General features: G+C 36.6%; 1 long non-coding RNA gene across 2 annotated transcripts in view; it reads right to left on the bottom strand.

Moving 5' to 3' along the window:
- Positions 1-9615, bottom strand: part of LOC109498590 — a 112448-nt gene extending 102833 nt beyond the window's left edge. For both annotated transcript variants that reach the window (XR_006595451.1, XR_006595450.1), the window contains exon 1: positions 9137-9615. This is a non-coding gene — a long non-coding RNA (uncharacterized LOC109498590). The remainder of the gene's footprint in view (positions 1-9136) is intronic.
- Positions 9616-14539: the final 4924 nt, after the last annotated feature.

The raw sequence follows: 14539 nt of genomic DNA, 5'->3' as shown, positions 1-14539 counted from the left end.
ACACTTAATTGTTGAACTCACAGAGTTACATCAGGATCCACAATAGGATTTGGGCAAATAAACAACCATGCAGAGAAGTCTCCAAGACCCAGGGAAAGAATACTCATGGAGAACTATGATGTGAAATGAAATCGTACAGAAGAATGATACAATATTTGATAAAGCTGGTTCCATGAACACTGATCTACAATACCACCCCCACTCTGACTCCAAATTGGCATGTGCATGTCTAAGGAGAAGTGATAAGAGAAGAATATGAATACAACTTAAATATGTTTGAAAGCCAAAAAGGATAAAGGAAACTATGATGTAAAAACAAGAAGTTATGAAGTGGAACAGATACACACAATAACCAAAAATATGGTAATTTAAAAAAATCACTAAATGGGTTTAATGATACATTAGACAAAACTGTAGGAAGAATCAGTAACAGAGCAGATATATCAGGTAAATCTTCAGAAATAAGCATAGAGAAATAATGACATGAAAAATACAAATGTTAAGACAAAATGAAAAGGCCCAATATAGCTGTAATGGAGTTCTAGCAGGTTATGGAGACAGTGGTAGAGGCAATGTCCAAAAAAATAAGGCTGAGAATTTTCCAGAACTGGAAAAAAAAAACCATCAGATTGAAAACTTAGAATAGAATAAGTAATTTTTATACACCCACAAAAAATGTAAAGAAACTGAAAAACATGAAGAGAAAATTTCTAAACCTACCAGAGAGAAATCAGAGTTTTGATAAATAAACATTGGTCTAAAGATGGCAGTCTTTTCATCAGAAATAAAAGAAGACAGAAAACAATGGAGCAACATCTTTAAGATCCTGAGGAACAATATTGTGAATGTAGAAGGCTGCCTAGATGAATGAATATTTAAGGATGAGGGGGAAACATTGGATATACTTTTATAAATGTTATTATTTAAAGATTATTATGGCCAGATATATGACATATAAAAATAATATACTTAAATGAGAATAATGAATTTATAAAGAAGGGGTGGGATGCAGGAAGTAATAGTAAGCAAAAACAAATGTGTGGAACATGGTGATACATTTATTTAAAAAAATTTTTTTTTCAACGTTTATTTATTTTTGGGACAGAGAGAGACAGAGCATGAACGGGGGAGGGGCAGAGAGAGAGGGAGACACAGAATCGGAAACAGGCTCCAGGCTCTGAGCCATCAGCCCAGAGCCCGACGCGGGGCTTGAACTCACGGACCGCGAGATCGTGACCTGGCTGAAGTCGGACGCTTAACTGACTGCGCCACCCAGGCGCCCCAAACATGGTGATACATTTAAATACATATTCCCTGTAGAGTAAAATTGTAATGAGAACAATGTGAAATAACCTGGGTATGTATGAGTTTACAAGCCACATATAAATAAATAATAGAATACTAATTATGTGAGTTAGGGATTCAGAGTGTGGGAAATTTGGAGGGAACTTCAGTTATTGCTAGCCCTTTAATCTTGCTTGGGAAGAAGAGAGAGACATTGATTCATTTTATACTTTTTAGAAAATATAATTCTAAGTATGTATGTGAAACATAAGCATAAATGCACAATATATAATGCATATCTCTGAACCAGTAGAGGGAAAGATAGGAAATATATACAGTTTGATCAACCTCTTGAAATAGAAAAGAAGAAAAGATAAGTAAATATAAATATATATTAAAAATCCACAAAATAAGATAGCAGAAACAAGTTCAAATATATCAAAATCATAAAATGAATGGGCTAAACACAAATTAAATGGCAGGCATAAACAGATTGGATTAATATCTAGCTATTTGATGCTTATAAGAATATTTACTATATAAGGACACAAAAATGTTGAAAAACAATGGACTGTAAAATATATACCAGGTAAACACTAAAATAAGATGGTATAGAAATATTAGTAATAGCAAAAAGAAAATGTTAGAAAAAGAAAAAAAAGGGAACATTTCATGTGAAATATAGAAGAAAAATTCTCCAAGAGTCATAGAAATAATGCAGATGAAATATAATTTCCAAACATTTAAGGAAATAATTTACAGAAAAATAAAAGAAATTGACAAAGCCACAACGATAATGGGAGTTTTAACATATACCTTCCAGAGAATGATACCTCAAATTTACAAAATAATTATAGAAAAAAATGAAAAACACATTTGGCAAACCTTAACTTAATGAGTTCATATAAAGTTTTGCTCTTGACAAAAAATGCAATTTATTTCAAACATATACAGAACTTTTCAAAAGATATATCATATATTTCATTGAAGAAAGTCTCCACAAATTCCTAAGAATTTATATTATACAATCATCTTCTCTGACTACAATGCAACACAATTAAAAAAATAAAGAATTAGAATGAACTCAAAAAACCTTCAAATGTTTATAAAAATATTTGATAAAACACATTTCAACATAATCTATGAATTATTAAAAAATCATGATGTAAATTAAGAAAATGAGAAAAGTGCCATAATTTTAAAAACTGTGGATATCAGTTAAACTAATTCTCAGAATAAATGTGATAGCTTTCAAAAAGGTATTAGAAAAAAGATATTCAATACCAATTAGCTAAGCAGCCAATTCAAGAAGTGAGAAAAAAAACAAAAAAGCAAAATAGTTGGTTCCTTTTTCAATTCTGAAAACATTCAGGTATCATTTCTTTAAATATTGCCATTGCTCCAGTGTCTTATTATTATTTTTTTTGATGCTGATTGTTCTCTGCCCTTTTCTGCTCCCTTGATTTTATCTCTTTTGTCTCTGTGTATTGCATATTTGATATTTTTATGACCTATTTTCCAATCCATTAATTCTTTCTTCATCCTTATCTAATCTGCCATCACAGTCACACTTTGTGACCATATTTATGGTTTTTGTATTTTTTAGTTATAGGTATTTTGTTTTTTTTTCAGATTTCTTATATCATTTGCTATAGTTTTCTGTTCTCTGTAGATATCTTTCAGCTTGATTTAATTTTTTTACATAGTAATTATAAGTTTTTAAAAAGTTGTATCAAATAATTCCAATATAAAGGTTTGCTTTTCTTCCCTGCTCTTTCTCCTTTATTGTGTTGGGTGCATGTGTGCGTGTGTGTGTGTGTGTGTGTGTGTATGCATGTATACCAGGTTATCATTGTGTGCTGGTTACTGTATTTCTTTTTATTTCTTTTTAAAATTTTTTATACTATAAAACCAGCTGTTTATTCAATTGTCTTAACAAATACATGTTTTTGTTAAATATAATTTATTGTCTAGTTGGCTAACATACAATGCATACAGTGTGCTCTTGGTTTTTGGGTAGATTCCTGTGATTCATCACTTACATACAACACCCAGTGCTCATCCCAACAACGGCCCTCCTCAATGCCCATCACCCATTTTCCGCTTTCTCCCGCATCCCACCCATCAACTCTCCTTTTGTTCTCTGTATTTAAGAGTCTTTAATGGTTTGCCTCCCTCCCTCTCTGTAACTCTTTTTTCCCCTTCCCTTCCCCATGGTCTTCTGTTAAATTTCTCAAGTTCCACATATGAGTGAAAACATATGATATCTGCATTTCTCTGACTGACTTCTTTCACTTGGCATAATACCCTCCATTCCAGCCACATTGCTACAAATGGCAGGATTTCACGCTTTCTCATTGCCAAGTAGTATTCCATTGTGTATATAAACCACATCTTCTTTATCCATTCATCAGTTGATAGGCATTTGGGCTCTTTCCATAATTTGGTTATTGTTGAAAGTGCTGCTATAAACATTGGGGTACATGTGCCCCTATGCATCAACACTCTTGTATCCTTTGGATAAATTCCTAGTAGTGCTATTGCAGGGTCCTAGGGTAGTTATATTTTTAATTTTTTGAGGAACCTCCACAGTGTTTTCCAGAGTGGCTGCACCAGTTTTCATTCCCACCAACAGTGCAAGAGGGTTCCCATTTCTCCACATACTTGCCAGCATCTGTTATTTCCTGAGTTGTTAATTTTAGCCACTCTGACTGGTGTGAGGTGGTATCTCGGTGTGATTTTGATTTGTATTTCCCTGATGAAGATGATGATGTTCAGCATCTTTTCACATGTCTATTTGCCATCTGGATGTCTTCTTTGGAAAAGTGTCGATTCATGTCTCTGGCCCATTTCTTCACTGGGTTATTTGTCTTTCAGGTGTAGAGTTTGGTAAGTTCTTTATAGATTCTGGATACTAATCCTTTATCTGATATGTCATTTGCAAATATCTTTTCCCTTTCCAAGTTGCCTTTTAGCTTTATTGGTTGTTTCCTTTGCAGTGCAAGGGCTTTTTATCTTGATGAGGTACCAATAGTTCATTTTTGCTTTTAATTCCCTTGCCTTCAGAAATGTGTAGAGTGAGAAATTGCTGTGGTTGAGGTCAAAAAGGTTGTTGCCTGTTTTATCCCGTCAGGTTTTGATGGTTTCCTGTCTCATATTTAGGCCTTTCATCCATTTTGAGTTTATTTTTGTGTATGGTGGTCTAGTTTCATTCTTCTGCATGCTGCCCAGTTCTCCCAGCACCATTTGCTAAAGAGACTGTCTTTTTTTCAATTGGATACTCTTTCCTGCTTTGTCAAAGATTCATTGGCTATATATTTGTGGGTCTAATTCTGGGTTTTCTATCCTATTTCATTGGTCTATGTGTCTGTTTTTTTGCCCCAATACCACACTGTCTTGATAATTACAGCTTTGAAGTAGAGGCAAAAGTCTGGGATTGTGATGCCTCCCACTTCGGTTTTGTTTTTCAACATTACTTTGGATATTCAGGGTCTTTTGTGATTCCATTCAAATTTTAGGATTGTTTGTTTTACCTTTGAGAAGAATGCCAGTGCAATTTTGATTAGGATTGCATTGAATGTGTAGATTGCTTTCAGTAGTATTGCCCTTTTAACAATATTTATTCTTACAATCCATGTGCATGGAATGTTTTTCAATTTCTTTGCATCTTCTTCAATTTCCTTCATAAGTTTTCTATAGTTTCCAGCGTACAGATCTTTTACATCTTTGGTTAGGTTTATTCCTAGGTATTTTATGGTTCTTGGTGAAATTATAAATGGAATCGATTCCTTGATTTCTCTTTCTGTTGCTTCATTATTGGTGTATAGAAGTGCAACTGATTTCTATACATTGATTTTGTACCCTGAAACTTTGCTGAACTCATGTATCAGTTCTAGCAGCCTTTTGGTAGAGTCTTTTGGGTTTCCCATGTAGAGTATCATGTGGTCTGTGAAAAGTGAAAGTTTGACTTCTTCTTTGCCAACTTGGATGCATTTTATTTCATTTTGTTGTCTGATTATTGAGAAGGACTTCCAACACTATGTTAAACAACAGTGGTAAGAGTGGACATCTCTGTCATGTTCCTGATCTCAGGGGGAAAGCTCTCAGTTTCTCCCCCTTAAAGATGAAATTAGATGTGTTGGTTTTCATATATGGCTTTTATGATGTTTAGGTATATTCCTTCTATCTTGACTTTCTTGAGGGTTTTTATTAAGAAAGGATACTGTATATTGTCAAATGCTTTTTCTGCATCTATTGACAGGATTATATGGTTCTTATCATTTCTTTTATTAATGTGATGTATCACATTGATTTATATACAAATACTGAACCAGCCCTGCAGTCCAGGAATGAATCCCACTTGATCAAGGTGAATAATTCTTTTTATATGCTGTTGAATTCGATTTGCTAGTATCTTGTTGAGAATTTTTGCATCCATGTTCATCAGGGATATTGGCCTGTAATTGTCTTTTTTTTTGTGGAGACTCTTTCTGGTTTGGGAATCAAGGTAACGCTGGCTTCATAGAATGAGTGTGGAAGCTTTCCTTCTGTTTCTGTTTTTTGGAACAGCTTGAGAAGGATAGGTTTTAACTCTGCTTTAAATGTCTGGTAGAATTCCCCTGGGAAGCCATCTGGCACAGGACTCTTATTTCTTGGGATATTTTTGATAACTGACTCAATTTCTTCACTGGTTATAGGTCTGTTCAAATTTTCTATTTCTTCCCATTTGAATTTTGGTAGTGTGTGGGCATCTAGGAATTTGTCCATTTCTTCCAGGTTGTCTAGTTTGTTGGCATATACTTTTTCATAGTATTCTATGATAATTGTTTGTATTTCTGAGGGGATGGTTGTGATAAGTCCAATTTTTCATGATTTTATCTATTTGGATCCTCTTTTTGAGAATTCTGGCTAGGAGCTTATCAATTTTGTTTTTTTCTTTTTCTTTTTTTTTCTTCAAAAAGCCAATTCTTAGTTTCATTAATCTGTTCTGCTGTTTTTGGATTCTATATGGTTTATTTCTGCTCTAATCTTTATTATTTCTCTTCTTCTGCTGGTCTTGAGGTTTCTTTGTTCTTCTGCTTTTAGTTCCTGCAGGTGTGCTGTTAGATTTTGTATTTGGGAATTTTCTTGTTTCTTGAGATAAGCCTGGATTGCAATGTATTTTCCTCTTAGTACAGACTTTGCTGCATCCCAAAGGGTTTGGATTGTTGTGTTTTCATTTTCATTTGTTTCCATATATTTTTTAAATTTCTGCTTTAATTCCCTGGTTGACCCATTCATTCTTTAATAGGATGTTCTTTAACCTCCATGAATTTGAGGTTTTCCAAACTTTTTCCAGTGGTTGATTTCAAGTTTCATAGCATTGTGATCTGAAAATGTGCATGGTATCACCTCAATTCTTTTATATTTATTGAGGGCTTTTTTGTGACCCAGTATGTGATCTGTCTTGGAGAAGGTTCCATGTGAACTCAAGAAGAATGTGTATTCTGCTGCTTTTGGATGAAAAGTTCTGAATATATCTGTCAAGTCCATCTGGTCTAGTGTCATTCAAGGCCATTGTTTCTTTATTGATTTTCTGCCCAGATGATCTGTCTATTGTTGTAAGTGGAGTATTAAAGTCACCTGCAATTGCCGTATTATTATCAATAAGATTGCTTATGTTTGTGATTAATTGTTTTGTATATTTGGGTGCTTCCAATTGGGTACATAAACATTTATAATTGTTAGCTCTTCTTGATGGGTAGACCCTGTAATTATGATATAATGCCTTTCTTCATCTCTTGTTACAACCTTTAATTTAAAATCTAGTTTGTCTGATAAAAGTATGGCTACTCCAGCTTTCTTTTGACTTCCAGTAGCATAATAGATAGTTCTCCATCTTCTCACTTTCAATCTGAAGGTGTCATCAGGTCTAAAATGGGTCTCTTGTAGACAGCATATAGATGGACTTTTTTTTTTAACCCATTCTGATACCCTATGTCTTTTGATTGGAGCATTTAGTCCATTTAAATTCAGCATTATTATTGAAAGATATGGATTTAGTGTCATTGTGTTATTTGTAGGTTTCATGCTTGTAGTGATGTCTCTGGTCCTTTGTGGTCTTTGCAATATTCCATGTACAGTCCCCCTTAGGATCTCTTGTAGGGCTGGTTTAGTGGTAATGAACTCCTTCAGGTTTTTTGTGTGGGAAAACCTTTATTTCTCCTTCTATTCTGAATGACAACCTTGTTGGATAAAGGATTTTTCACTGCATATTTGGAAAAATAGGAATTTTGGAATATGAAATTCAGCACATTGTGTATTTCCTGCCACTCCCTTTTGGCCTGCCAAGTTCAGTGGATAGGTCTCTTACTGTCCTTATGTGTCTACCCTTGTAGGGTTAAGGCCCATTTTTCCCTAGCTGCTTTCAGAATTCTCTCTTTATCTTTGTATTTTGCCAGTTTCACTATGATAAGTTGTACAGAAGATTGATTCCTGTTATGTCTGAAAGGAGTTCTCTATGCCTCCTGAATTTCAATGTGTGTTTCCTTCCCCAAATTGGGGAAACTCTTAGCTATGATTTGTTCAAGTAAACCTTCCACCCCTTTCTCTCTCTTCTTTTTCTTCTGAAACTCCTATGGTGTGGATATTATTACATTTCATTGAGTCACTTAATTCTCTAATTCTCCCCTCATGGTCTAGAATTTTTTTTTATATCTCTTTTTCTCAGCTTCATTTTTTCCCCATAATTTTATAGTCTATTTTACTTATCCTGCCCTCTGCCTCTTCAATCCTCGCTATCACTACATCTAGTATATTTTGCACCTCATTTATAGCACTTCTTAATCCATCATGACTATTTTTTAGTTCTTTGATCTCTGCAGCAATAGATTATCTGCTGTCTTCTATACTTTTTTCAAGCCCAGTGATTAATCTTATGACTATTATTCTAAATTCTTGATAAGATATATATTGTATTTCTTATTTGAGCAATTCTTTAGCTGTCATTTCTTCTTGGAATTTCTTTTGAGGAGAATTCTTCTGTTTTTTTTTTTTATTTTGACTAGTTTTCTGTCTCTTATGTGTTTTAAAAGCTTGTTATGTGTTCTGCACCTGTGAGAACTACTATATTAAAGAGGGGTCATACACTGTACAGGGCCTGGCCCTTCAAGAGGTATTTTTTGGAGAGTGTTATTTGCTCTCTGTTGTTGTGACTTTGATTGCTTTATCTCCTTACTCATAGTGATGTTCTGGACCCTCCACCAGGTGTGCTTTGATTTGTTCATTGAAGGAACCCTGGGAAAAAAATTTTTAAAAAGGGGGGTGGTGGTGATGGAAGAGACCTTATCCCATACAAAAAGAGAAATGAGAGGGGCAGGGAAAAATAAAAAAAAATAATAAAACTTACCAGAGAAACTATACAGCATAATCCAGAGATAGAGAGAGTAAAATAAAGAAGGAGGTATATAGCAGGTGTCAAGAGAATTGATTAAATATATCTGCTTAAACAAACCAACAACCAGAACAACCAGAGTGTATATATATATATATATATATACACACATATATATGCATATATATATATCTTTATATATCTTTACATATATATATGTATATATGTATGTGTGTGTATATATATATATATACACACATATATATATAGTAAAAATTTTCTCAGAATTCATCAGAAAATGCAAAACTGCTGGGTGCCTTGGAACTAGTGGCAGTGCTGGTCTGGAGGAGGGGCTGTCTGGTTAGTCAGCATCAATCTCGTGTGGGTAGATATAGAGTTACCAAGTATGGAGGGGTGTGGTTTGGGGTAGGCGGGTCCTGCCTCCACTGTGGGCCCAGTGTCCCTTCCATGAAGTCTCACCTTGTTTGTGATGGGTAGAAAAATGGTGACATCCCAGTTTCTTCTCCCCGGACCAGGTGTCCCAAACCACTCTGTTCAGGCCATCCTCACAATACTGTGTGGGCACAAGTGGGCTGTTTGTTGTTGTTGTTATTGTTGTTTGTTTGTTTTATTTTCTTTTTCCTGCTCCACAGTCTACCAGGCCTCTTGGGGCTCATCTGGGATTCAAATCCTTATGTCTTAAAGGATCCCACTCTATGCGCCCCGGTTCTGGGGAAGTGTCACTCCACCCCATCGATGAAGGGCTTCCTCACTGTGCCATGCTGGTGTGAATGGGATGGTTTGTCCTGCTCTGCTGACTCCTGTGCCTTCCTGGTACTCAGCTGGGATTCAAGCCCCGATGTCATAAAGGATCTTGCTCTGTGCACTCCAGTTCCAGGGAAGTGCCACTCCACCCAGCTGACAAAGGGCCTGTGGCTGGTGGGTGCAGACAGGGATTTTTGTCCTTGGAACTATATACTTTCTTCCCACAGCACTCAAGTGAGGGGATTGCTTTCTCCCACTGTGGACTGCACCTCTGAGCTAGTTACTGAGCCCGGGCTGGCTCACCTCCTCCTCAGATGCATGAACAGGACAGCCGGCCCCAGTCTGGAGAATGCCTTGTAGGTAGAGATTGGATCTTTCTGTTTTTTCTCAGTCCCCAGTCCGTGGTTTTTCTCTTGTTCAAGTACAATCCTACACTTTCTCAGTCTCTCTTTCTTTTCCTTTTGTCTCTCTGCAGAAAGGGATCCCTCCTCTCCGTGCCTACACCATCCATTTTATCTCTCCCAGTTTGCAATCATGCAACTATGGCCTGCCAGGTTGTCCCTGTGGGCCCCCAAAGACATCTCTGTCACTCCGCAGCCTGGACTCTTGGAATTCCAAATCCTCTGGCTTCAACACTGCTCTGTTTGAGAGACAAGAGTATTTTGGGTCCCCCTACTTCTCTGCCATTTTGGATTCTCTCCTTTGTATTTCTTTTTAAAAACTTAAGAGAAGTTTTAGGTTGACAATAAAGTTGAGAGGAAAGTTACACAGATTTCCCACATATACGCTTACCTTATTCAGGCCTCTCCATTACCAATATCACTCACTAAAATGGTACTTATTTCCCTAAGGATGACCTGCATCCACACATCATAATCATAATCACTTCATAATCATAATCACCCTAAGTCCATAGTTTACTTTAGGGTTCACTCTTGATGTTGTACATTCTATGGGTATGCACAACTGTTTAGTGACATGTCTCCATCATTATATTATACAGAGTATTTCCACTGACCTAACAATTGTCTGTGCTCTGTCTGTTTATTTCTCCCAACACAACCTTATCCTTGACTGTCTCTATAGTGAAGCCTTTTCCAAAATGTCATATGGTTGGAATCACATAGTATATAGTCTTCTCAGATTGCCTTTCAATTTTCAATATGCATTTAAAGTTCCTCCAAACCTATTCATGGCTTGATAGTTCATCTTGATAGTTCTTTTTTCTTTTCTTTTTCTTTTCTTTTTTTTGGGGGGGGGCTCAATGATATTCCATTTTCTGGATATACCAGTTTATCCATTCACCTACTGAAGGACATGTTGGTTGCCTCCATGTTTTGGTAATTATGAATAAAGCTTCAATGTGTGTGCAGATTTTTTTGTGTGGACATAAAATTTTAACTCCTTGGGGTAAATATCAAGCATGGATGGTATGGTTAAGAGTATATTTAGTCTTATAAGAAACTGTCCAACCATCTTCTAAAGTGGGTGTGCCATTTTCTATTTTCACCAACAATTAATGAGAGTTCCTGTTGCTCCACATTCTTGCCAGCATCTGGTGTTGTCAGTGTTCTGGCATCTAGGCATTTTAATAGGTGTGTAGTCATTGATTATTGCACTTTAAATATTATTTGTAAGAATAATGTGATGTAAAAGATGAAAACACATTCTTCCAAGGAGGATTCACATTTTTCTGTCAGGCACTGGTGACACTATTAGTCTGTGGATGACCTGATTCCAGGTTTTGAGTTTGGTGTCATCTGGATCACCCAGATGGTAAGAACTGTGGTTTCAAGAGCTGCCTCATTAATTTTCATATTTTAAGAGTTCATGTTAGTGGTCTCTGGCTGTTATTTTGAATCTCCATTGGGAATGTCTGTGCTTTGACTCAGTGTTTCAGTTTTTTAGTAATTAGGCAGAGGGTTCACAAATAGTATTAGAGAAATAAATGGTTTCAAGAGCTAAGTTTAACTTTCTGGATTCTCACATTTTCCAAAAATACATATCAGTGTTTTTTTATGAAATCCTATATTTCTTCTTATTCTATATCCTTAATTCTGCAATTGTTTCAGGTATTAGAGTTTTCTTGAGTATTCTTGTCCCAAATTCCCCTAGTCATTTATTTCCCCCCCTGGATAGCAAGGGCCTATGTCAAAGTGCCTATTTGACATCTATTTTATGTCAACATTTCAAATCTAACATGTCCAAAACAAGATCCTTCATTCAAAGTTCCCCTCACCTACACACAGACACACATACACTCTCTACCTACTGGCATTTTCCATTGGCATCCACTCCTATCCCCATAAACCTTCTAAATGTTCAAAGAAAACCAGGTGTCATTGCTAATCCTATTTACATCACCATGTCCCTCCCATGCATACTGTTATTAGGTCCCCTAAACATAACCCCAGAAGCATCAGAATCCAATGATTTTCCTCTACTCTCAAAATCCACTACTGCCACTCTAGTTCTGAGCCACCATCATTTCTAATGCAGGCATGGCTGAATTTGGTTCCTCTTTTGTTGAGCACGACACAGACAGAATAATGATTTAAAATGGGAATTGTATGAGGGAACCTGGGTGGCTTAGTCTGTTGAGTGTCTGACTCTTGATTTGGCTCAGGTCATGATTCCAGGGGCGTTGAGCTCTGTATCAGGCTCTGTGCTGAGTGTGGAGCCTATTAAGATTCTCTCTCTCTCTCAAATGAAAAAAAAAAAGGGAATTGTATCATGACCTGCACACGTTTAGATGACATTCCATAGCACTGGCAATGGAGTCCATGGCTCCAAAGCCCTCCTCTGTGAGCCCACTGGATGCACTGGCATTTATTTCTGCTTACTTGATACGTGAAGCTTATTCCTACCATATCCTGTAGGAACTTATATATTCTGCTTGGAGACACTTTCTTTGGTTTGCTTCTTATCATTTATCTGTCATTTCCAGTGTCACATGTTCAATGGCACCCTGACCACCCACTATAAATCTCCAGCCCCACCCTTGTGTCCACCATCCCCGTGGTGTTTTTCACTGTTTCATATTCTTCAGAACACTTATTCCTATATGAAACAGTTTTGCTTAGCTGCTAATTTTCTTTCTTATTGCTTTTCTTGTACACTGTAATGTGCCTCTTTTGTCAGGATCCTAGAATAGTGTGTGACACAGAGACATGTCCAAAAGATATTTTTTGGTGGTTGTTGAAAACACTAACTCACTAACATTCACCTCCTCAGCAGTCAGCTCTGTCTATAGCTCCTCTACTCCCTCAATGGTTGTATGGTTTAAAAACAATATTGTTTTGAATTTGTTAGAATTTTATTCTTTTAGATGAATTGCATGCCTTGTATTTTTTTTTAAATTTTGATGAGCTTATGAATAAATGTAGTAAACAAACATTAAGCACTTAAATATGCTTATTACATGAATGAATGAATGAATGAATGTTTAGTGTGTAGATTTTAGATCTTCAATTGGTGGCTTGTTAGTATTTACTTGACGATTACAACTTTCAGTGTTTCTCATTCATTTTATATTAGTTTTTTTTTTTAAATCATTTCCCCCTTACTCTTACCGGTACAAAACAAAACAAAACAAAACTACTTCCTAGCTTTTGAGCTGCAATAAAGAAACTCTCAGGCCCTTTTGTTATAGAGAATCTCAAAACAAATGTAGGGAGAAGAGAGAGGCAAAGACAAAGTGGAAGTCCAACCTGGCTTCTCTCAGACCAAATTCCTAATTATCCCTAGATAACAGAACACAGATTCTGAGGGAAAGATAGATGGCATTGCAAGTGGAGTAAAAAGAAATATATGAGCTGGATATTTTGGGAAGCTGTTTCAATGGCCATAAAGTGAACTGTGACCCTGGGTTGCATGTTATTGCTACTCTCCTTTTATACATTCTGTCTGTCAGGTTAATCTTTTGGTTTTATCCATGTTGCTCTTCAAAGGAAATTGATATACTTTATCACTCTCTAATTCAGCTCTTAATCTAATGCTCTACCTTCATTCCTTCTGACTTATTGCTAATACATTCTTGGTGGTATTGCAAATAATATATTACTGTTAATAATTTATTATAATCAATGATTTATTATTAATACATTATTATTAATAACAATAACTGTGTGCCTTTCTAGTATATCCAATGTTTTGATAGCATATTCTATGAGTTGGGAGGAATATATCTCTACTGGTACATAAAGAATTTAGAGCTACAATAATAATGAAATAATAAGAGGGAGGAGCAGCTAAGCTAGCAGAGCAGCCTGGAGACCTGAGCTTGTCTCATCCGTGAAACACAGCTAGATCAATACCAAACCATTTTGAACACTTAGGACATTGATCTGAAGATTAACACAACAATCTGTATAAACTTGAGCCACAGAACTCAGCGGGTATGCAGTGCAGAGAGGGGAACTGGGGAAGAGAAAAGCTGTGGAAGGTAGGGAGCTGTTTTTGTGGAGAGAGAACAGAGAAAGAGAAAGGGGGAGAGTGCAGTGCATTAGGGTTGTGCAAGAAAAGCACTCCTCCAAAAGTAGCTTGAGAGAGAGAGAGAAATAGTGAAAACACTTGCAGGGGACTGAACAAGAAATCTGTTCCCCAAACCACTGATGGGAAGAAAGGAGAGGGTTTCAATACCACCAGGATTCTATAAACAGTGGAGTGAACAGTCTGAAGTTTTGGCCTCAGTGCCTGGTGGTGTTCTGGTGAGGCGGTAGGACAAACCCATGGGAGAAGGCAGCATGGTCTGAGGGGTGCATGTGCCACATGGGGAGAAACAGTTTCCCTGCTTGGAGTGCATTTGGTAGAGGCCATATGGCCTCCCCACAGGCAAAGATCTTAGTGGATACTGGAGAGCAGCCACATTTGCTGGTATTGGGACAGAGATGACAGAGTGTGGTGAAAACTGGTGCCAGCTGTGTGTTGTGATTTGCCATAATCTTTGAATTTCTGATACTGTGTGATCACACAAATGTTTTCTGGGGCAAACAGCGTCTGTCCATTATTCAGCAAGACCCTCCCTTGGAGATTTGGCAGGGGTCTTGGCCACAGGGTCTCTGAAGTATAGGGCTTTAAAACACAACCCCACCTAAGATGAAACTCTGAAGGGAGGTA

Source organism: Felis catus, chromosome A3, assembly GCF_018350175.1.
Source record: "Felis catus isolate Fca126 chromosome A3, F.catus_Fca126_mat1.0, whole genome shotgun sequence".
NCBI classification, from domain to species: Eukaryota; Metazoa; Chordata; class Mammalia; order Carnivora; family Felidae; genus Felis; species Felis catus.
This window is presented reverse-complemented; position numbering and strand designations above follow the sequence as displayed.